We start from the raw sequence: 23,191 nt of genomic DNA on the forward strand, positions 1-23,191 counted from the left end.
GGAGAAGGTGCAAATCATTATAATATAAACAATATTAAAGTGTAAGAAGGATATACAATAGCAAAAAAAACCCCACTATTAAAGCTACAAGAAAGAAGAAGCACAGGAGATCCACCATGAGAGAAAAATGTTGGGATAGAAGTTTCATCTACTACTCATCACAATTGTCTTACACTCTCAAACGCTGGCATCCAATTAGAGATGAAGTCACTTTACAAAACTTCTCAATTAGTTGTCCAATGTGTTTGACCATTGCAAGCATTCTATGAACATGCTCAAGCTACAACATGTATAAAAGATGAAGGAGATGACAATGGCAACTTACCCAAAAATGCATGATGTATGTGCTAGTGAAGAAGAGTAGAGCAGTATGCCCATGGTGCAACCATCTTATCTCTTTGGCCTATACCCCTCAACAACCTCTTATCAAGAAGAGGCCATGTCTTGACCTTCATAAGCCAAACCAACATTATTGAAGCTCCAGTTGTGTCAAGTCAAGATAGAGTACCCTTGAGTTGGGGCATGTAATGCCATTGTACGTTCTTCTAGCATAGATCCTCCTGCTAGGTCAAGGATTGATTTATTCTATCCTCATATAATTTCTATGCATATCAAACCTTTCTATTCATGTTAATTCTAGCCAATTGCTACAAGAAATCCCAACCTAGCATTCTTTCTATTGCCATGTATGCTAGTATTTGTAATGTCCCACACCATGTATACGGCACAACTTTTTTTTTTGATAACTACATCGGGTAGTACTCTAAAGTTATACGTTAGTAAGTTATTTATGTTAGTAATTCCTTTATAAGTTAGTAAGTGAGTTAGAACTCTAAGGTTAGTGATAGATTAGTAATATAGTGGTTAGTAAGGTAGAATGGATACGTTAGTAAATAGTTTTAAAAAAATAAAGAAAACGAAAGAAAAGAAAAAGATAAAACTTACCTCGTCGTCGCCTCACCACCAGCTGCAGTGACAACTCGACGTGCTTCCTCCCATCATCAATAGACGTCATGAGCACCGACACGACCATCATCGTCATCATCATCATGCGCATCATCATCATGCGCATCCTATCATCACAGTCGGCTCACCAAACACTTGGCCATCATGTGGTTGCAGGTCGACCACCTGGCGGACTTGCAAAGAAGACGCAAAGAGAGAGAGTGAGGGGATTACCCCCCCCCCCCCCCCCCCCCCAAGTCTATATAAGGCAATGATCCCCCTCCCCAAAACCACACGATGATCAAGGTCATCATCATGCCGGCAGAGGGAGAGAGAGGGAGAGGGAGAGTGGGAAGGTGGATGAAAGAGGGAGAAGAGGGATAATCATAGGGAGAAAGATAAAGGAAGAGAGAGAGAGAGAGAGAGAGAGAGAGAGAGAGAGAGAGAGAGAGAGAGAGAGAGAGAGAGAGAGAGAGAGAGAGAAGGGAGAAGGTTAAAGAGAGAGGTGAGATGATAGATAGATTGAGAGGGAGAGAGAGAGAGAGAGATGTGATTAGTCAAAGGCCCTGCTACATTTTGGAGAGAGAGAGAGAGAGAGGGAGGTTGAGAAAGGGTGGAGCTAAAGAAGAAGAAGATCTTGGCGGAGTTCTCCACGATGGCACCAAAGCCAAGTATTGTGATGAGTCTCGATCATAAGTGGAGCCAGAGACACGAGAGATGCAGACGGAGAGGCAAGCATCAACTATGCCCCTACTCCTGCGAATCAAGTCCAGGTTCCTCAAACTCTTGTTTTCTTTAGATGTTTATATCATCACACTTAAAATATGTAGACTCATTAATGTTGCGCATAGTTTTCCATAGGAGTTGTACAATACCACCATTGAACATTTTAGACCATATCAATTTCATAAAGAAAGCACATGAGGGATGGGCATGCCTTAGGGATTATTGCGATCATCTTATGCATTGAGTGGTGTACTCAAGAGTTGCAAACATTACTTGGAAAGCTCGCATGAAATGATAGAATAATGAATTTCGCATAGGTATATGCCAACATGAAATGATAAGGTCTCCATAATAATTTACATAAAATAACAGACTTTCATCTAGTTTAGTGTGTGGTTAGTTGGTAAGACTCATGGTTTGAATCCGTGATTAAACTAAACACATGAAATTATAGTTTCTATTCACATGATGCATTTGCACTGATGTAGGGAAACTTAGACCATACAAATACCTGCATATCAAGGTTAATTACTCATTGATTAAATGTGAAAAGAGTTAAAGATCGCGGATTGTATTAATGCATTAAGAATCCCAAGTGCGAGTAAGATGAGTCTGATTGGAAAATTCTGCATAGTATCGCACTAGGAAAAGTGTAAAGATCACATACATCTAGAACTTAGGTGGTTTGTATCTTGAAGCTCTACTTGTACGAAAAATAAGGATGACCAGTAAGATTACTAAGTGTGTTAGCTTTACTGGTTAGAGAAAGAGGTGTAAGGGATTGGGGGGGTAAAACCCAAGGGGAAGAGCAAGTCAAAATAATTAACTTACCAAAAACATTTGCTTGCATGATCTTGTTTAAGATTATTGGGAAAGATTCTCGCATAAACAAGCAACATGTTAAGTCACATGCATTGAAAGGACCTTCGCATGTGTCATACAAAACTATTACTTGTGACTAGTATTTATCATGGGTTTCCTTCATACCTTAATTGCATGATCATGAAAAGATAAGTGCATGGAAGGATACACATATCTTAAGGGTCTTTCTCTTGAATTGATTAGCGAAATCAAGTGATATGGTTGTCGCATCCATACTAGATTCATACGAAGGAACTATTGCATGCATGGGTAATATCAAAATTGCACGCATAGAAAGATTGCATGAAATTAATGTGCATTAGAATGCTTGAATCCATGCTTTGTACATTGGCCTTGAAATTGTTGAGTAAAGTCGGTACTTGTCTTAATCAACATAGTTAGTGTGGGAGCTTTCGCTCAACCGCCAAGACCCACGGACCGCTTATTGTTCAAGCGTTCCAAGCGAGCTCTAATGGCTATCTCTCACCTAGCCGACGCGCCGTCGATGCTACGAGTGTTGTGAGCTTACCTTGATGCCCGATCGAGTACCCTTCTCTCTCTTGCACTCCAGTAGCTCCACGATTCTTGACACTAGCTCAAGCATCCTCAAGCCTCCTCCATCTCCAAGATCCATCCTCCATAGCCACGCGCGCAAGAGAAGGGAAGAGAAGGGAAGGGAAGAAGAGAAGAGGAGATGGTGAAGAGCTTCACCCTCTTGATCCCTCACTCTCACACACTCTCACTCCCTCACACTCTCACACTCCCTCTCTCAAGAGCACACACAAGCAAGAAGGAGAGAAGAAGATAGGAAGAAGAATACTCTTTTTGCCACACACCAAAGAATGAGCTTCTCATTCACTTTTCAACTTTATATACAAAACCCTAAATCCCTTTTGGGAAGTCATCCCCTTTTTTCTCTTTTACATGGCCGGCCGTAGCCTAGGCCCTTTTTCCCATTTCCCACCATTCTAATTTATCCTATTCCCACTAATGCATACACTTTGCATAGGAGCGAGCTTGGCACTCTTTTACACAAATTCGGGGGCGCTTCCACATTTTAATGGTGTGCCTTTTCCTCTTTCGTTGCCATGGCCCAACACCGAAGCCTCTTGAGGGTCGTGTCTGAACATTTGAATTTTTTAGGGATTGGTTTCCAGTCAAGGCACATTTTTCTGCTTTTGCGCCTTTTTTTCTATTTTTCCTTCTTCCAGTTTCCGCTCCTTTATGCTGTGGTAACGCAGTCGGAAACACGGTAACATTACCCCCCTCCTAGCCAAGTGCCAGTCCCATGGAACTACGGTGGGACATGTGGCAAGTTAGGTCGGCTATTAGGCGGAACATGTAGGTGGGTGGTTAGGGATGATGACCCGCCGGAGAGAGTCCGGCGTGTGTTAGGCTCCATGAAGGCACTCGGCATCTGTCACACGGTTGTGGCGGCGGTTATGTAGTCGGTCGTCTTGTGAGTATGAGAAGTGCTTGAAGAAATACGATGATGGTATTGGAGGGATTTATTCTGGGGAAACCCCTCGAACTCTGCTTGGCTTGAAAACCCGTGGCTTCGATTGAAGATCCGTGTCTTTGATTCGAAGGTCCTCGGGCCGGTGGAATCAATAAGCTATCCATGGATCTTGAGGCGTTGGGCATGGATCATTGGACGATGCAGTTCCAAGATCTATGCCAATGGCAGTTTTACCTCGACCTGGGTCGATCATAGTGGCCATCAGCACCAGGCGGATGGCTGGAGGTCGGCATGCTTTGGGTCATTAAAGTGTGCCATGGGTGATGGTCTTCCGCGGGTAGCCATTTCTTGAGAGTCGAACATAACCTGCAAGAAAAGTTGTGCCCTCCCTAAGGGGTGTGCTGCTTGCCGTGTAGTGTGTTGTGTTCGTGGCGGTGGAACTGGGAGATGGGTCTAACCTTGGGCAAGCCCTTGGTAACGTCCCACACTTGAGGACCCAGCTTGTGCTTCGTTGGTGGTGCGGTGCGAGCCTTAGGGTGACAGGTCTGAAAGTCCTGCCCTTGATGTGCCCTAAGCGTGAAGTGGGGGAGGGGGCTAGGGAGAACCCTAGGTGTAGTGACTGTGGTGCTTCTCTTTTCTTTTTTTTTCTTTTCTTTTCTTTTTTTTTTTTCCTTTTTTTTTTTGAGATGATACGTAGGCCTAAGTGTCTTAGTCGGAATGAGGAGGAGAAGGGGGGCAGAGAGACTTGCTCAAAAATTGGCGACTCTGCATGTAATCTTTTAGATTCATGTGGACATGAAGGGAGGTAGTGGAGAGAAAGGGGTGGTTGCATCTAGTGAAGTGGCTGTCGTTCATGTCCTCTAGGACGGCTAGGCAAAAAGAGGGAAGGAGACTAGCCCTCATCATGAGACGAGCCATGGCACAATTATCTATAGCATTAGGGTCAAAGAATAGGGGAGGCAGGCCGCGCTCTTGTGGAGTCGGGTCCTACTTAAGAAGTAGCCTAAGTAGCCTAAGATAGTTACACGTGGTTATAAAAGCGGGGTCAGGACATGAGGAAAAGTCCGCAAGGAAGCGCATCATAGACTCGTCTAGGCTTTCCACGGTAAAAAGAAGGGCGTTGTCAAAGGATACTACAGTGGAGTTATAAATGACGGGAGAGTCATACCGCCCGTGGAGGGTGGCGTCAAAATCTATGCCTACCCTTCGAGGGTATGCCATGTAAGTAGGGTCGTTCCGCTCGAACGATAGGGTATTACAAAAATCCATCCAGGCAAGCATGCTTATGTCGCATACTCGCCTCCTCCACAGGGGTTGGCTCCTATAGTTTTGTACAGTGTGGGGGATTTCAAAAATTTTGTCTTGCCAGTAGTTGGCCGCTTTGGTGCCCCAAGAGGTTGGGGTATTTTCCCGCTCTTCCAGTCATTTTTTCTCCAACCGGCCACCGACCGCGATCACCTCGTCCATCACTTTGGGAGGCAGGACCCTCCGCAGACTATTGGGTAGGAGGAAACTGAAGGAGAATGGCTCCTTTGCTAGTTCATGCACCTCCCACACCACCAGTTCTGCATGGAATCCCGCGGGAAGATCATCTGGGCACAGAGGGAGAGGCGTAGATGGTAGCATGGTTGGTTTGGCTCTCAGTTTTTGTCTGGCCTCCTCCACCAACTTTTTTCGCCTTTCTTTAGAGATGGCTTTTCTTTCTGCAGCTGGATCTTCTTGTGGCGGATCTTGGACCTGTGGCGAGGGGGGTTGCGGGACCACGTCTTCCCTGAATCGATTCATATCGATTTCCAGCTCTGATTCTTCCCCCTGTCGTTCTGCGTGTACTGCTTCTTCCTCGAACCCGAGGGCATCTATCTCCTGGGGGGTTAGGCCGGCTCTCATCAGGTATTTTCGCTGTTCCTCCAAACTCAGCCTAACCTCCACTGGTAGTGGTGGCATCTGTAGTCCAGCGTGTAGGGCTCTTCTTGCCATGCCGAGCTTCCTCTGCACCGCTTCTAGTGGCTCTCCTTGTGCTGTGTGGGTGGCGTCCAAGATGGTATCGAGGAAGGCCTTCTGTTGAGCACGCTGAAGGCCACTTGGGTTGCCTCCGCCTTGCTCTCTGCGATGATTTTCTCTTTTTCTGTTAGAGCAAGGCGGCGTGCCAGTGTCTTCACCCTCTTCTCGTTGTGCGCAGCCCACTCCTCCGTCCTTTTGTTCATTCCTTCCAGGCCCTCCCCCTGTCTTAAGGTCAGCATCATGATTTTCTGTCCATAATCCTCTAGTTCCCTAACTAGCCTCTCTTGTTCTTCTCGTTCAGAGGTCAGCTGATCTGTTAGGTGCTTGAGCTCCTTCTCCTGCTCCTCCATGCCCCGTTGCCTTTCTTCGTCCCTAGCATTCAGCTCTGCCCCGAGTGCATCCACCTTAGCAGCTTTCGCAGCAAGCTCCTGGTACTGCACTATTAGGAGCTTGTGCCCTCTTTGCAGGCTCACTAACTCTTGCATCTCATTTTCGAGTAGCTGCCTCCAATGTTCCTCCCTCTCATCCCTAGCCTTCAGTTCTTGTTTCAGGTCTGCAATTTCGCACTACTGCAAGGCTATCATTCTTGTCTTGTCCAGCTGGAAGGCGGCCACGGTTTCCTTCTTGGCTTCCAACTCAGCCACGGCTATTTTGCATTCCTCCTTTGCTCTCTCCAATTGGGAGAGCAGCTCGGCGATGTATTCATCGTAATTAGCCGGTGGCATCATCGTTGCGTGAATAGGCGAGGTGGAGGCTTCGACCTTTTTATTTTTTGGGCTCCTGCCTAGACTCTGCATCGGTGGCTAGCCTTTTCTGTCCTGTGGCCGTAGTCTCCGTGCTCTGCCCCTGGCCCATTTCTTTGTTGATAAAATACTGCATCCACGCCACAAAATTTGACACGTCTGCGCTAGTGGGGATGCTGGGGGTGACAGTGGTGAGTTCTGTGGGAGGTACTAGGAGGGTAGGGATTGGATGGAGCGCGGCCTTGCATTTTCCTTCGGAGACTGGAGGTGGCACGAACTCTGGCACCTGCGTGCTGGATCCTGGCCCCTCTTCTCTGCATGGGCTCAGGTTCCTTAGCTTGTCTGCTCGGCACTGTTGTTCGATGGACCATCGGGTGGCCTCTGCCAGGTCCTCCTCCTCCTTCCTTCGCAGCTCCTCCTCTTCTTCCTCCGCTTTTCTCTTCCTTTCCTCCTGCCTTTTCTTCTGCTCCTCCTATTTTTTTCCTTTTTGTTCTTTTTCCCTCCTTTTCTCCGCTTCAGCTTCTTGTTTTGACGCCTCCTTGGCTTTCTGTAACTCCTCTTTTTCCCTCTGCTCCTCCTGCCTCTTTGTTCTCTCTCTCTCCTTTGCTTCTTTCAGGGATTCCTTCTTTGCCCTTTCCAAGTCTTCCCTTTCTTTCTTCCTGCCTTCATCACTCTTCTTCTTCCCCTACACCGCCTCCTTCTTCGTTGTCCTGATTGTCTTCTTACTAGTTTGTCCCTCCCCTTCTTCTTCTGTTTCCGTTCTGTCGGTGGACCTGTCTTTGTCCTGTCGGGGGGGCGACTTCTCCGGTGTTTCTCCTTCTCCCTCCTCCAGCTCCTATGCTTCCCTTACTGCCTCTTGAATGAGTGCAGTCAAGACTCCTCCGTAGCCGATGAAAGAGGCCTTGGAGGAGGCTTTCTTCATTTCCGTCACCTTAGAAGCCGGAGATTCTCCTCCTGTTGGTGCACTTCCCAGGGCTAGTGCCTTGGCCGCTTGATCAATCGTCTTCCGCACATAGCCATTCCAATCCACCTCGTCTAGAGTGTGGGCTGCTACATTCTCCAGCATTGGCACGCTAATCCGATGCATTAAGGAATTGTAACATTGGCTGGAGAAGAGCACGTGCACCAACTTGGCTTGCAGCCTGGCGTCAGTGTCAGGGATGTCCTGGATGCTTATGCCATCGTTCGTGAGTACCTCTTCCTTCTTCATTTTCAGCAAGGCATAAACATCCCTTTTTTATCGCCTTTCTGTCCTAGGTACCAATCCCAGAGCCTTTTCCACAAGGCTGGGTCCAACCGGACTTGCACCTGCTTTGCACCCTCTCCTCGGCCCATTGTTACAATGCCACCTTCCTGGTCCGGATTGTATGTTCTGAGGAATTCTACGCATTTAAAGTGATCCGGCTCCTACGAGAATTTTTCAATGTACTTTGTAAGGTTGCACTGTTCCACTACCCTCCTGGCTGCCTCCTCCTTCGCCACCACGACTCCGATGTTGTGGATGGTTCGGAACTTGAGCTAGCCGAAGGCACAGTTCTCCAATTGGATGCAATATAGCTCCCTTTCCTCGTCAGTGAATAAGAGTCGATGGGTGTGGTCTTGCTGCGACATTTTCTGCTCCTGCCATAATTTGTAACTTCCGTTAGTATTTTTCACATAGCACTTTGTTGTTTATGTAAGAATAAAAACTCTTGACTGAATTTTTGGAAGCCATTTCTCATACTAATGCTTATGCCTTTCACTAGTTTTACTTTACCATGCCCCCTTTTTATTCATTTCCTATCTGATTCTTTTCACCTTCACCACATACCCCACATACATACCCACATACATACCCAGATACATATCCACATACCCCCTCCTCTTCCGGCTGAGAGAAGAATCCTTCCTAGGATTGGGGGTTAAAAGGTGAAAGGCGTTGGTCCTGTTTGGGCGAGACTTTACGTGTGAAGAAGCCACGTGTAGAATTTTGGATTGTATTCCAGTTGAGCATGACAATCAAGAGCAGCTGGTTGGATAGAGAGTTGGGAAATGTAGGTCAGGACATCATGAAATAGATCTCCAGTATTAAGGTGGCTGGCGACATGTAATTCCTCTTCCATGAGGAATTGGTCAATATAGGGGTGGGCGAGCACATGGTCATCCAAATGCTGATTGCGGGTGATGGCCAAAACCCTAAATGAGATGGGTGCCACATAAGTGGGGTCATATTCAATGGTTTTAACTACCCTGCGTTGCTCAGCATTGGTCATTATTCGGCAACGTTTTTTCTCCCATTGGATTCTCAGAGCAAACCACTGTTGCAAGAATGTGGAAGGCGAGCTTGCCATCTGCGTGAGCTCGTGCATCTCATGTTCAGGAACAGAACGAGGAGGCTTTCGATATGAAGTGACTAGGCGTTTGAGGGCCGCTTGGTCCTTTGAGATTTCGTCGTTTGTTATCAGTTCGACTGTGATTTTTGGGGATTTAGTAGTCATAAGTTCATATTCTTTCCAAGTGCATGGTAATGCACGAACCTCCGAAGCAAGGGTTCTGTCAAGAAGGCCTAGGTCTAGCCTCTCATAACTTCTAGCGAATGTGGTGAAAGTTTCGTCCAACATCTTGATGCAGGTTATTAAGTCATCTCCAGAGGTCACGGCAAGGTCCTTAGCCAAGGAGAGGAAAGGTCGTATCGCGTATGAAGGTTTAAGACCTGCTGGTGGGGATGGTGCAACTGGACTGGATAGTGGTGACTCCCTCATCGGTGTCACAGGTTGGGCTTTGCACTCCGAAGCACATTGAGGCATTGTAGGAAGCTCTGGGGGCCTGGGGGTTGTGCTGGGTTCTGAGTGAGCAGTCATAGGGCCTTTTAAATCCTCTGGATTAGGCAGGTTTAAGGCTTGTGGCATTTGCTTCGGTCGATAGATGAGCTGAGGCTTACTAGCCACAACTGGCAATGGCGTGCTGACTATGTTCTGGGCACCATGTGTGCAAGCCTTCCGCACTAGGGTGAGATCGCTCGTAGATGAGCTTTTTAGCTGGCCATTTTTAGGCACCCAAATCCAGGGGTTGCCCTCGTAGTATCCTTGTGCTTGCAAGAGATCCTTGGGAATCCATCGCGGTGTGGTTGACTGCCTCTTAGGCCAGGATGGCTGATGATGTTGGCAGTTAGGATTGCATTTGGGTGGTGTACCTGGATGTGGTTTCTGTCGTTTTGGCACCCACATAAGTTTGGGCTCCTTGGCCTTGTGAGCACTCTTGGTGGGTTTGAGCCTGGGGTCGAGAGCCTGGCACGAGGCCGCAAGTTTCTCTAGGTTAGACCTGGGCTGGAGCGTGGTCCTAGGGATTTCTACCGATGGCGTCGTGATGGTGGAGGAATCATGACAGCCCTTGCTGAAAGTCGTCACTATACGGACGTTGCCGATAGCAAGATGAATGTGGTTTAGGTTGTAATCCACATTACAGTTCGTTAGCTTCTTGAAGGTGCGACCCAATAGTGACACGTTACCGGCTTCTTTAGTGTCAGGCAACACATGGAAGAAAGCTGGTAAAATTTCAGACTCGATGGAAACGAGTACCTTGCACTTCCCCAGGAGTGGATAGGCAGTACCCCCAAATGGAGTGAGGTTGGCATTAGTGGATTGTAGCGTCGGTTGACCAATGCGTGTCCAATGGTTATGCGTCAAGATGTTGTAGTCGGCCCCTTCATCAATCAAGGCATCGAAAGAATACACCGCTCCTACTGCAACTGTGATTCATAGATATGTCGGTGCCACTGCTTCTTCATCCTGATCTATAAGGTCGGTTACAGTAGCCATGAGGACATTCAGTGGGGGTTCTAGCATGGGTGGCTCATGTAATGGATGGGAAGGAGGATAGTACTTCTTTACGCGGCTGCCATTAAAAAAGCCTATTCCCTCGCCGTCAAGTGTCTCCAACTCAACATTCCTGGTTCTACCAATCATGTATACTTTGAAGGGCCCTAGCCCCCAGAACTTCATCTTCTGTTTATGTCCTTTTACCGAGTATAGCAGAACAAGATCCCCTTGTTCGAAGTCTCGCTGCTTGACATGCTTGTCAAATCACATCTTTCGTCAAGCCTTTTCACAAATCAGAGAGTGAGTGGCGAGGAGTCGAGTCTCCGTTAAGCGCTCTAGCTCCACCAAGCAGTTGGTCCAAGCCTCTCTTCCCTCCCAACACTCCTGGACTACTAGCCTCAAGCTAGGGATGAAGAATTCTAAGGGCAAAATGGCTTCAGTTCCGTACGTCAGCCTAAAAGGCGTCTGTCCTACAGCCATTTTATAAGCTATGCGATAGGCCCACAAGGCCGCCATTAGCTTGTTGTCCCAGTCTCTTCTTGAAGTGGATACGACTTTTGTAAGCACGTTGACTAAGATTTTATTTGTGGATTCGGCTTGGCCATTAGCCTGAGGGTAATAGGGAGAGGATTTCTGATGAATTATTAAGAAGGTAGAGAGCAAGTGGGCAATCACCTCATTAATGAAGTGTGTGCCTTGGTCGCTTACCAGCTCGATTGGACAGCCAAACCATGAAATGACCTGCTCCCACAAGAACTTTGCAGTGGTCCTAGCATCATTCTTCCTCGTGGCTCGTGCCTCTGCCCATTTCATTAGGTAGTCGGTTGCCACGATGATGTAGTGAGCTTGGGAATACTGTGCTGAAGGACTGATAGGCCCAATAAAATCAATGCCCCATTTTTCAAAGGGTTGTCGGGCTATGACAGGGGTCAACTCCATCTTGTCCTTCCACACAGGCACTTTGGTCCTTTGACACTCATCGCAGTGCCTTACGAATTTAGCTGCATCACGGAAGAGGGTGGGCCACCATAGTTGGGATTGTAGCACCTTTCGGGCTGTCATGTCCCCGCTAAAGTGTGCTCCAGCGATTCTGCCATGTGCTTTGTTCAATGCGTCGTGCATCTCGTGCTCACATACACATCTGTGCAACAACCCGTCTTGTCCCAGCCTGTAGAGTTGGCCTGCTATCAGTTGGTAAGGCTGATTTTCAGGATAAGCCTCCTCAACCTGGCCTTTTGAATGGGTTGCTCAGGTAGTCCGCTCTCTAGTACTTGCACTATGTCTTCGGCCCAATACGGCGTCAGATCAGCTTTAAATAGTTCTTTCTTGCTAGACAGGTTAAAGAGATGAGCATCCGGCAAATCGTCAAGTATGCCTTGTCCAGCGGCTTCTCCTGTGGGTATGCGAGACATGTGGTTAGCCATGTTATGCTGCTTTCCTTTGCGTACAACCACAGAGAAGTTGAACTCCAGTAGCAGGAGTAACCAGCTAGCTATGCGTCCCGTAGCACAAGGCTTATTCACAAGATACAGCAAGGCCTGGTGGTCAACAAAGAAGACAAAGGGAGTGGCCAACAGGTCATGCCAGAATTTCTTTACCGCGAATACCATGGCCAACCCTTCCCTTTCCGTAGTGGAATAGTTCATCTCGGTTTCTGTGAGCTGCTTGCTGGCAAAACTCATTGGTGGGTAGTCTAGATTATGTTCGCTCGGCTGGCATAGCACGGCTTCGATAGCAAACTTAGAGGCATCTATGTGTACATGAAATGCTATGTTCCAGTCTGGGGCTCGTAAAATTGGTGCAGTAGTGACAGCCTTTTTCAACTCCTCATATGCGCCACTGGCATTCCTCAGTCCACTCAAACGCTATCAACAGCTTGTACAATGGTCTAGCAATTAGTGCGTAATTTAGTACAAAGCGTCGATAATATCCCGTGTGTCCTAAGAAGCACTGAACTCCCTTGTAGTTATCGAGTGGTGGTAAATCCACAATGACTCTGACTTTAGAAAAGTCAGTGGCAATGCCGTTCTTTGACACTATGTGCCCTAAGATGCATTCATGTTTCACCCAGAACTGGCACTTTAAGGGGTTCAAGGAGAGACGATATAAGCGGCACCGTTCAAAGACTGCCCGCCGGAGTTTGTTTAAGTGGTCGATCCAGGTCGAATGGATACACAGATCATCGACAAAGACCTCAAACTCCTTGTGAAGTATGTCTTTAAAGATGGTGCACATGAGGCATTGGAAAGTGGCAGGGGCATTGGTCAACCCGAAGGGCATGACTATGTACGCAAACACACCCCACTCAGTGGCAAAGGCAGTCTTGTGCCTGTCTACAGGATGTACTTGCACCTGGTTGTACCCTGAGAAGCCATCCAGGAAACTGTAAGCTTCCTTACCTGCCACCCTCTCAAGCATGTGCTCAGTATATGGCAAGGGATAGTTGTCTCTCTTTGTAGCAGCATTCACCTTCTTGTAATTGACACACACTCGAATTTTGCCATTCTTCTTCATCACAATGACTATGGGTGACACCCAGTCCGTGTGCTCAATTTCGTAGATGAATCCAGCTCTCATCAGCTTGTCGATTTCCTCTTTGACAGCGTGAGCGTGTTTTGGATTCATGGGGTTCTGAGAGATACGAGATCTAGAGCATGGCAGTGAGTTATGGTGGATGGAAGGAGAAGTGTGGACTCATGATGGAGAAGACAAAGACACTGTTTGTTACACAAGTGAATTAGGTTCCAAGATTGATACTTGGACTCATAAACACAATCTTGTGTATGTGGACAATGACACTGACACTTCACTGAAAAGAAAAGAGTACTATCATTGCATTAAGAAAAGGAAGCAAGTACAATGCTTTATAGGAAAGTAGGAAACTGCAGTATGCACCACTGTGCATATGGGATAGGTTAGCCTGCATGTCCTTGGCCCTGAAGCTCCATACAAAGAGGCTGTTTTAGTGAGTATGATTGCTGATTCTCAACACCCCTCCTCAATCACAAGTAGAAAGGCACAAAGTGTGTAGAGGCTGTAATGAGAACCACCTACAAAGTGTGGGCACACCACAAACATGGTAGACACCAGAGGCTGTTGCAGAAAAGGCTAAGTGTGGGCACCAAAACATGATGGACATCCAGAGGCTGTAACAGGGGCCTCACAAAGTGTACAGGGACTGTAATGCCAAGTTACATAAGGAGTTTACAAAGCTTATGGCAGGAAGCATTAGGGCAAGGAAATACAAGACTTTTAACACAGTCTATCAGAGTTATGAGAGTAGAAGGACTGATGAGTCTTGTCCTTCCGATCCTGGTGGTCTTCATCTTCATCTTCTTCTTCCTTTGCTCCATTTTCTTCTTCTTCTTTGACTGCGACTAGATAGGCCTTTTGGGATCTCTTTCTTGCGTGGCAGAACTTCTCGGTGTGTCCGGTCCTTTTGCAGAAGTCATAGAAGAGCTGATCCTTCTTGCCTTTGTACCTGTTGCCAACATATAATGCATGCTCATCTCTAGAGGTACTTGGTTCTTCCTTAGTTTTTATCTTCTTTTCCTCTTCTAACAGTGATGCCTGGATATCAACAAGTTCAGGATTTGGCATGTTGATTAAAGTTGTTGCTACATTATTATATTCAGGAGGCAAACTCTTAAGTAGAACACCGATGCAAACATCTTCGTCCATTTTAATGTTGATTCCTGCAAGTTGGGTTAGGAGTCCTTCCATGTAATTTAGATGTGTGGAAAGTGATGTGCTGGACTTCATTTCAAGCCTGAAGAACTCAATCACGAGACCATACTTTGATGATTTAGATTGTGCACCGAACAAGGTGTCAAGTCTCTTCCATGTATCCTGTGAGATCTCACAGTTATCCACATGGTGGATATAACTGTCGTCTAGCTCCCGTTTGATAATGGCCTGGGCTCTGTCATCATTCTTTTGCCAAGTAGTTGCAAGGTCCGCATCCCGAGGTTTCTTCTCTTTGCCATTTGTGATGGCCCAGAGACCCTTTTTCATCAAGATGAGCTTGATGTGGGTTTGCCAGGTGTGAAACCCGACTCCTTTGAATCGAGCATTTGGAGAGTCTTTTCCCATGTTGAGCTTGCAAGATCAGCAGTAAATCAGTTTCCAAAATTCTCAGTTTGCAGCAGAGTTGGTTGTGTCACAAGACACAAATGCTAAGAGCACTAGATGAGTGTCACTGGACACTATGTTTGTATCTTTTTCCTTGAGTCTTCAAATCTTCAATGGTTCTTCAAATGCTTCATAGATCTCCCCTCCTTGATTTGATGCTTGTCTTGTTGATAAATTTAGTAGCTTAGTGAGATCTCCCCTCCTTGATTTAAGTGGCAGGAGAGAGAAAGTGAAGTGAGAGATGAGCTTGAGCTCAAAAAGCTATGGTGGTCTTTTTTTAGGGTTTCTGCACGACTGGTTTTTCTGAGATTTCAGCTCATAGCTTGAACCATATGCCTCAAGATTCAAGCTAGAGATAGCCTAAGTGATAGGCTTCAAAATCCCTAAAGACACAGGATGAATCGCGCTGCGCAGATGGACATCAGGCTGTACGAACAGAATGCGTTGTTTCTGTACTGCGACTGACGAATCACGCAATGCTGGAGCTGTAGGTCACCAATGTTGGTGTTTGAAGTGACAGGATGTAGCGCCCTGAGTCAAGGAACATTTCTCCAAAAGAAAGCAAGTGAAGATATGCCCTGTAAGTGGAGATCTAGCTCCTCCATTAGAGGTAGGTTGCAGGTTGGCTATGGCTGCCAAGGGGTAGAGAGTGAAAATGGAGTTGGAGATGAAGTCAAACACTTGAGCTGAGCTGGATAGAGATTATGAGAGACTGAGAGAGCAGAGAGAGGACTTGAAACATGCTAAGCCATGCCCGACTGAGCTCTGATACCATGTGAGAGATACGGGATCTAGAGCATGGCAGTGAGTTATGGTGGATGGAAGGAGAAGTGTGGACTCATGATGGAGAAGACAAAGACACTGTTTGTTACACAAGTGAATTAGGTTCCAAGATTGAGACTTGGACTCATAAACACAATCTTGTGTATGTGGACAATGACATTGACACTTCACTGAAAAGAAAAGAGTACTATCATTGCATTAAGAAAAGGAAGCAAGTACAATGCTTTATAGGAAAGTAGGAAACTGCAGTATGCACCACTGTGCATACGGGATAGGTTAGCCTGCATGTCCTTGGCCCTGAAAGCCCATACAAAGAGGCTGTTTTAGTGAGTGTGATTGCTGATTCTCAACACCCCTCCTCAATCACAAGTAGAAAGGCACAAAGTGTGTAGAGGCTGTAATGAGAACCACCTACAAAGTGTGGGCACACCACAAACATGGTAGACACCAGAGGCTGTCGTAGAAAAGGCTAAGTGTGGGCACCAAAACATGATGGACATCCAGAGGCTGTAACAGGGGCCTCACAAAGTGTACAAGGACTGTAATGCCAAGTTACATAAGGAGTTTACAAAGCTTATGGCAGGAAGCATTAGGGCAAGGAAATACAAGACTTTTAACACAGTCTATCAGAGTTATGAGAGTAGAAGGACTGATGAGTCTTGTCCTTCCGATCCTGGTGGTCTTCATCTTCATCTTCTTCTTCCTTTGCTCCATTTTCTTCTTCTTCTTTGACTGTGACTAGATAGGCCTTTTGGGATCTCTTTCTTGCGTGGCAGAACTTCTCGGTGTGTCCGGTCCTTTTGCAGAAGTCATAGAAGAGCTGATCCTTCTTGCCTTTGTACCTGTTGCCAACATATAATGCATGCTCATCTCTAGAGGTACTTGGTTCTTCCTTAGTTTTTAGCTTCTTTTCCTCTTCTAACAGTGATGCCTGGATATCAACAAGTTCAGGATTTGGCATGTTGATTAAAGTTGTTGATACATTATTATATTCAGGAGGCAAACTCTTTTGTACCTGTTGCCAACATATAATGCATGCTCAATTCTAGAGGTACTTGGTTCTTCCTTAGTTTTTAGCTTCTTTTCCTCTTCTAACAGTGATGCCTGGATATCAACAAGTTCAGGATTTGGCATGTTGATTAAAGTTGCTGATACATTATTATATTCAGGAGGCAAACTCTTAAGTAGAACACCGATGCAAACATCTTCGTCCATTTTAATGTTGATTCCTGCAAGTTGGGTTAGGAGTCCTTCCATGTAATTTAGATGTGTGGCAAGCGATGCGCTGGACTTCATTTCAAGCCTGAAGAACTCAATCAGGAGACCATACTTTGATGATTTAGATTGTGCACCGAACAAGGTGTCAAGTCTCTTCCATGTATCCTGTGAGGTCTCACAGTTATCCACATGGTGGATATAACTGTCATCTAGCTCCGGTTTGATAATGGCCTGGGCTCTATCATCATTCTTTTGCCAAGTAGTTGCAAGGTCCGCATCCCGAGGTTTCTTCTCTTTGCCATTTGTGATGGCCCAGAGACCCTTTTTCATCAAGATGAGCTTGATGTGGGTTTGCCAGGTGTGAAACCCGACTCCTTTGAATCGAGCATTTGGAGAGTCTTTTCCCATGTTGAGCTTGCAAGATCAGCAGCAAATCAGTTTCCAAAATTCTCAGTTTGCAGCAGAGTTGGTTGTGTCACAAGACACAAGTGCTAAGAGCACTAGATGAGTGTCACTGGACACTATGTTTGTATCTTTTTCCTTGAGTCTTCAAATCTTCAATGGTTCTTCAAATGCTTCACAGATCTCCCCTCCTTGATTTGATGCTTGTCTTGTTGAGAAATTTAGTAGCTTAGTGAGATCTCCCCTCCTTGATTTAAGTGGCAGGAGAGAGAAAGTGAAGTGAGAGATGAGCTTGAGCTCAAAAAGCTATGGTGGTCTTTTTTTAGGGTTTCTGCACGACTGGTTTTTCTGAGATTTCAGCTCATAGCCTGAACCATATGCCTCAAGATTCAAGCTAGAGATAGCCTAAGTGATAGGCTTCAAAAGCCCTAAAGACCCAGGACGAATCATGCTGCGTAGATGGACATCGGGCTGTACGAACAGAATGCGTTGTTTCTGTACTGCGACTGACGAATCACGCAATGCTGGAGCTGTAGGTCACCAATGTTGGTGTTTGAAGTGACAGGATGTAGCGCCCTGAGTCAAGGAACATTTCTCCAGAAGAAAGAAAGTGAAGATATGCCCTGTAAGTGGAGATCCAGCTCCTCCAACAGAGGTAGGTTGCAGGTTGGCTATGGCTGCCAAGGGGTAGAGAGTGAAAATGGAGTTGGAGATGAAGTCAAACACTTGAGCTGAGCTGGATAGAGATTATGAGAGACTGAGAGAGCAGAGAGAGGACTTGAAACATGCTAAGCCATGCCCGACTGAGCTCTGATACCATGTGAGAGATACGGGATCTAGAGCATGGCAGTGAGTTATGGTGGATGGAAGGAGAAGTGTGGACTCATGATGGAGAAGACAAAGACACTGTTTGTTACACAAGTGAATTAGGTTCCAAGATTGAGACTTGGACTCATAAACACAATCTTGTGTATGTGGACAATGACATTGACACTTCACTGAAAAGAAAAGAGTACTATCATTGCATTAAGAAAAGGAAGCAAGTACAATGCTTTATAGGAAAGTAGGAAACTGCAGTATGCACCACTGTGCATATGGGATAGGTTAGCCTGCATGTCCTTGGCCCTGAAGCCCATACAAAGAGGCTGTTTTAGTGAGTGTGATTGCTGATTCTCAACACCCCTCCTCAATCACAAGTAGAAAGGCACAAAAAAAAAAAAAAAAAAAAAAAAAAAAATCTTCTTCTTCTTCTTCTTCTTCTTCTTCTTCTTCTTCTTCTTCTTCTTCTTCTTCGGCCAATAGGTGGGCACCAAAACATGATGGACATCCAGAGGCTGTAACAGGGGCCTCACAAAGTGTACAGGGACTGTAATGCCAAGTTACATAAGGAGTTTACAAAGCTTATGGCAGGAAGCATTAGGGCAAGGAAATACAAGACTTTTAACACAGTCTATCAGAGTTATGAGAGTAGAAGGACTGATGAGTCTTGTCCTTCCGATCCTGGTGGTCTTCATCTTCATCTTCTTCTTCCTTTGCTCCATTTTCTTCTTCTTCTTTGACTGTGACTAGATAGGCCTTTTGGGATCTCTTTCTTGCGTGGCAGAACTTCTCGGTGTGTCCGGTCCTTTTGCAGAAGTCATAGAAGAGCTGATCCTTCTTGCCTTTGTACCTGTTGCCAACATATAATGCATGCTCATCTCTAGAGGTACTTGGTTCTTCCTTAGTTTTTAGCTTCTTTTCCTCTTCTAACAGTGATGCCTGGATATCAACAAGTTCAGGATTTGGCATGTTGATTAAAGTTGTTGATACATTATTATATTCAGGAGGCAAACTCTTTTGTACCTGTTGCCAACATATAATGCATGCTCAATTCTAGAGGTACTTGGTTCTTCCTTAGTTTTTAGCTTCTTTTCCTCTTCTAACAGTGATGCCTGGATATCAACAAGTTCAGGATTTGGCATGTTGATTAAAGTTGCTGATACATTATTATATTCAGGAGGCAAACTCTTAAGTAGAACACCGATGCAAACATCTTCGTCCATTTTAATGTTGATTCCTGCAAGTTGGGTTAGGAGTCCTTCCATGTAATTTAGATGTGTGGCAAGCGATGCGCTGGACTTCATTTCAAGCCTGAAGAACTCAATCAGGAGACCATACTTTGATGATTTAGATTGTGCACCGAACAAGGTGTCAAGTCTCTTCCATGTATCCTGTGAGGTCTCACAGTTATCCACATGGTGGATATAACTGTCGTCTAGCTCCGGTTTGATAATGGCCTGGGCTCTATCATCATTCTTTTGCCAAGTAGTTGCAAGGTCCGCATCCCGAGGTTTCTTCTCTTTGCCATTTGTGATGGCCCAGAGACCCTTTTTCATCAAGATGAGCTTGATGTGGGTTTGCCAGGTGTGAAACCCGACTCCTTTGAATCGAGCATTTGGAGAGTCTTTTCCCATGTTGAGCTTGCAAGATCAGCAGCAAATCAGTTTCCAAAATTCTCAGTTTGCAGCAGAGTTGGTTGTGTCACAAGACACAAGTGCTAAGAGCACTAGATGAGTGTCACTGGACACTATGTTTGTATCTTTTTCCTTGAGTCTTCAAATCTTCAATGGTTCTTCAAATGCTTCACAGATCTCCCCTCCTTGATTTGATGCTTGTCTTGTTGAGAAATTTAGTAGCTTAGTGAGATCTCCCCTCCTTGATTTAAGTGGCAGGAGAGAGAAAGTGAAGTGAGAGATGAGCTTGAGCTCAAAAAGCTATGGTGGTCTTTTTTTAGGGTTTCTGCACGACTGGTTTTTCTGAGATTTCAGCTCATAGCCTGACCATACGCCTCAAGATTCAAGCTAGAGATAGCCTAAGTGATAGGCTTGAAAAGCCCTAAAGACCCAGGACGAATCGTGCTGCGTAGATGGACATCGGGCTGTACGAACAGAATGCGTTGTTTCTGTACTGCGACTGACGAATCACGCAATGCTGGAGCTGTAGGTCACCAATGTTGGTGTTTGAAGTGACAGGATGTAGCGCCCTGAGTCAAGGAACATTTCTCCAGAAGAAAGAAAGTGAAGATATGCCCTGTAAGTGGAGATCCAGCTCCTCCAACAGAGGTAGGTTGCAGGTTGGCTATGGCTGCCAAGGGGTAGAGAGTGAAAATGGAGTTGGAGATGAAGTCAAACACTTGAGCTGAGCTGGATAGAGATTATGAGAGACTGAGAGAGCAGAGAGAGGACTTGAAACATGCTAAGCCATGCCCGACTGAGCTCTGATACCATGTGAGAGATACGGGATCTAGAGCATGGCAGTGAGTTATGGTGGATGGAAGGAGAAGTGTGGACTCATGATGGAGAAGACAAAGACACTGTTTGTTACACAAGTGAATTAGGTTCCAAGATTGAGACTTGGACTCATAAACACAATCTTGTGTATGTGGACAATGACATTGACACTTCACTGAAAAGAAAAGAGTACTATCATTGCATTAAGAAAAGGAAGCAAGTACAATGCTTTATAGGAAAGTAGGAAACTGCAGTATGCACCACTGTGCATATGGGATAGGTTAGCCTGCATGTCCTTGGCCCTGAAGCCCATACAAAGAGGCTGTTTTAGTGAGTGTGATTGCTGATTCTCAACACCCCTCCTCAATCACAAGTAGAAAGGCACAAAGTGTGTAGAGGCTGTAATGAGAACCACCTACAAAGTGTGGGCACACCACAAACATGGTAGACACCAGAGGCTGTCGTAGAAAAGGCTAAGTGTGGGCACCAAAACATGATGGACATCCAGAGGCTGTAACAGGGGCCTCACAAAGTGTACAGGGACTGTAATGCCAAGTTACATAAGGAGTTTACAAAGCTTATGGCAGGAAGCATTAGGGCAAGGAAATACAAGACTTTTAACACAGTCTATCAGAGTTATGAGAGTAGAAGGACTGATGAGTCTTGTCCTTCCGATCCTGGTGGTCTTCATCTTCATCTTCTTCTTCCTTTGCTCCATTTTCTTCTTCTTCTTTGACTGTGACTAGATAGGCCTTTTGGGATCTCTTTCTTGCGTGGCAGAACTTCTCGGTGTGTCCGGTCCTTTTGCAGAAGTCATAGAAGAGCTGATCCTTCTTGCCTTTGTACCTGTTGCCAACATATAATGCATGCTCATCTCTAGAGGTACTTGGTTCTTCCTTAGTTTTTAGCTTCTTTTCCTCTTCTAACAGTGATGCCTGGATATCAACAAGTTCAGGATTTGGCATGTTGATTAAAGTTGTTGATACATTATTATATTCAGGAGGCAAACTCTTTTGTACCTGTTGCCAACATATAATGCATGCTCAATTCTAGAGGTACTTGGTTCTTCCTTAGTTTTTAGCTTCTTTTCCTCTTCTAACAGTGATGCCTGGATATCAACAAGTTCAGGATTTGGCATGTTGATTAAAGTTGCTGATACATTATTATATTCAGGAGGCAAACTCTTAAGTAGAACACCGATGCAAACATCTTCGTCCATTTGTTAGATATGATCAATGCCCCACCCTCATTAGGTGCTACCAATGATCCATGGTGCTCAAAGTTGTAAGGCCCCCATTATGAGGAGAAGCCAAATGTGAGCCCGGACATTGGTTGAGTCCTGACTTGTATATCAGATGAGGTCTATGTGACCGGATGGCAAAAAGGTGACTGTTGTGGGTCTAATCTTTGGGTTAGACGGAGTGGTTAAGCTGGTAGCAACTCGAGGCACATTGCATTGAGTTGCGTGGTAAGGGAGTTAAAAGGGGCCCCTATTGTGGGGTCCGGGGGCCGCGGAAGCGGCCCCTGGCTGGGGGGTCCCAGGGGGGCCAGCGGCCCCCCCGGCGGGGGTCCGGGGGCAGCGCCCCCGGCCCGATGGTAAAGGGAATATTCCCTGGAATATTCCCTGGCCGACTAGTGGAGGCTCATATGGTAGGTCGGTCAGCAGGCCGACCTAACGACCTTCGCGGGCTATAAAAGCTAAACCCCTTCGCAGCCATCTTACACTCATCTTTCACCAAGTCAGAGTTGTTGTTCCAGCTAGCCTTAAGCTCTTCACCTATCTTCTGTCTAGATCGCCATCTAAGCTTCACACAGTGGAAGCGCACGGGTGGACAGAGCCATCTTTGTATCAGTTGTTTGGAGTTAAAGAATTTTACTGATTCTCCTCTTATCTGTTGTGTACTCTCTATCTCTTTCTCAGATTCTGTTCGCTGCGCCGTGTAATATTTTACATGGTATCAGAGCCCAGGGGGCTCTAGAGATCGGAGAGAGTGCAAGAGGCAAAGGCTTCAACAGCAAAGAGAAACGATGTCGACTCCGGGAAGCAGTTCTGGCGCATCAGGAAGCGGTGCAGGAGGTGGTGCTGCTGTACCGGCTATTCAAACACTGAGGATTCGTCCACCAACCTTCAGCGAAGGCAAGTTAGATGGTACAAACTACACCTTGTGGAAGTTCAAAATTACTACTATCCTTGATTCTTATGAGCTTCTGGAGACTGTGCTGGGGACTGACGCAGAACCACAGCCTATCCCCGACCCATCAAATCCTAGTGTGATGATTCCTCCGAATGCAGATCTTCTACGAGCTTGGAAACGAAGGAATGCAGATGCATTGTGTGCCTTAGTTACAAGCTGTTCTGACAGTGTTTTGACTCTGATTCAGCATACAACCAAAGCGTCAGAGGCTTGGAATGTACTAAGGAGTCAGTATGAAACACGAAACCAAACAAGGATTCAAAACTTGGAGAATCAACTAGCAGCGGAGAAGTTTGCTGAAGGAGAGACGGTTGAAGCATTCATCACTCGGATTAAGAATCTGCGCGACCAAATGGCTGGCGCTGGGATACAAAAGACTAGCGAAGAGCTAGCTCGGAGGTGTCTTCGGATTTGTCCACAAAAGTTTGATGGACTAGTAACTGCCCTTAATACTCAGGTGAGACCTCAAGCTTTGACTTTTGAGGAGTTTTGTGCATTATTAATGGAGGAGGAGTTGAGGCTGAAAGCCCGAGAAGGAAGCAACAATGGAGATGCTGCATTCTCTGCCAATGCAAAAGGCAAAGGTGTTTCCTCCACCAAAAATGATGGTGACAAAAAGAAGAAGGGCGGCAAGAAGAAGTTTCAAGGAGAGTGCTTCTAC

This window comes from Lygodium microphyllum, chromosome 22 (genome assembly GCF_053477565.2).
Source record: "Lygodium microphyllum isolate KBCC chromosome 22, Lygodium_microphyllum_v1.1.10, whole genome shotgun sequence".
In the NCBI taxonomy this organism is placed as follows: Eukaryota; Viridiplantae; Streptophyta; class Polypodiopsida; order Schizaeales; family Lygodiaceae; genus Lygodium; species Lygodium microphyllum.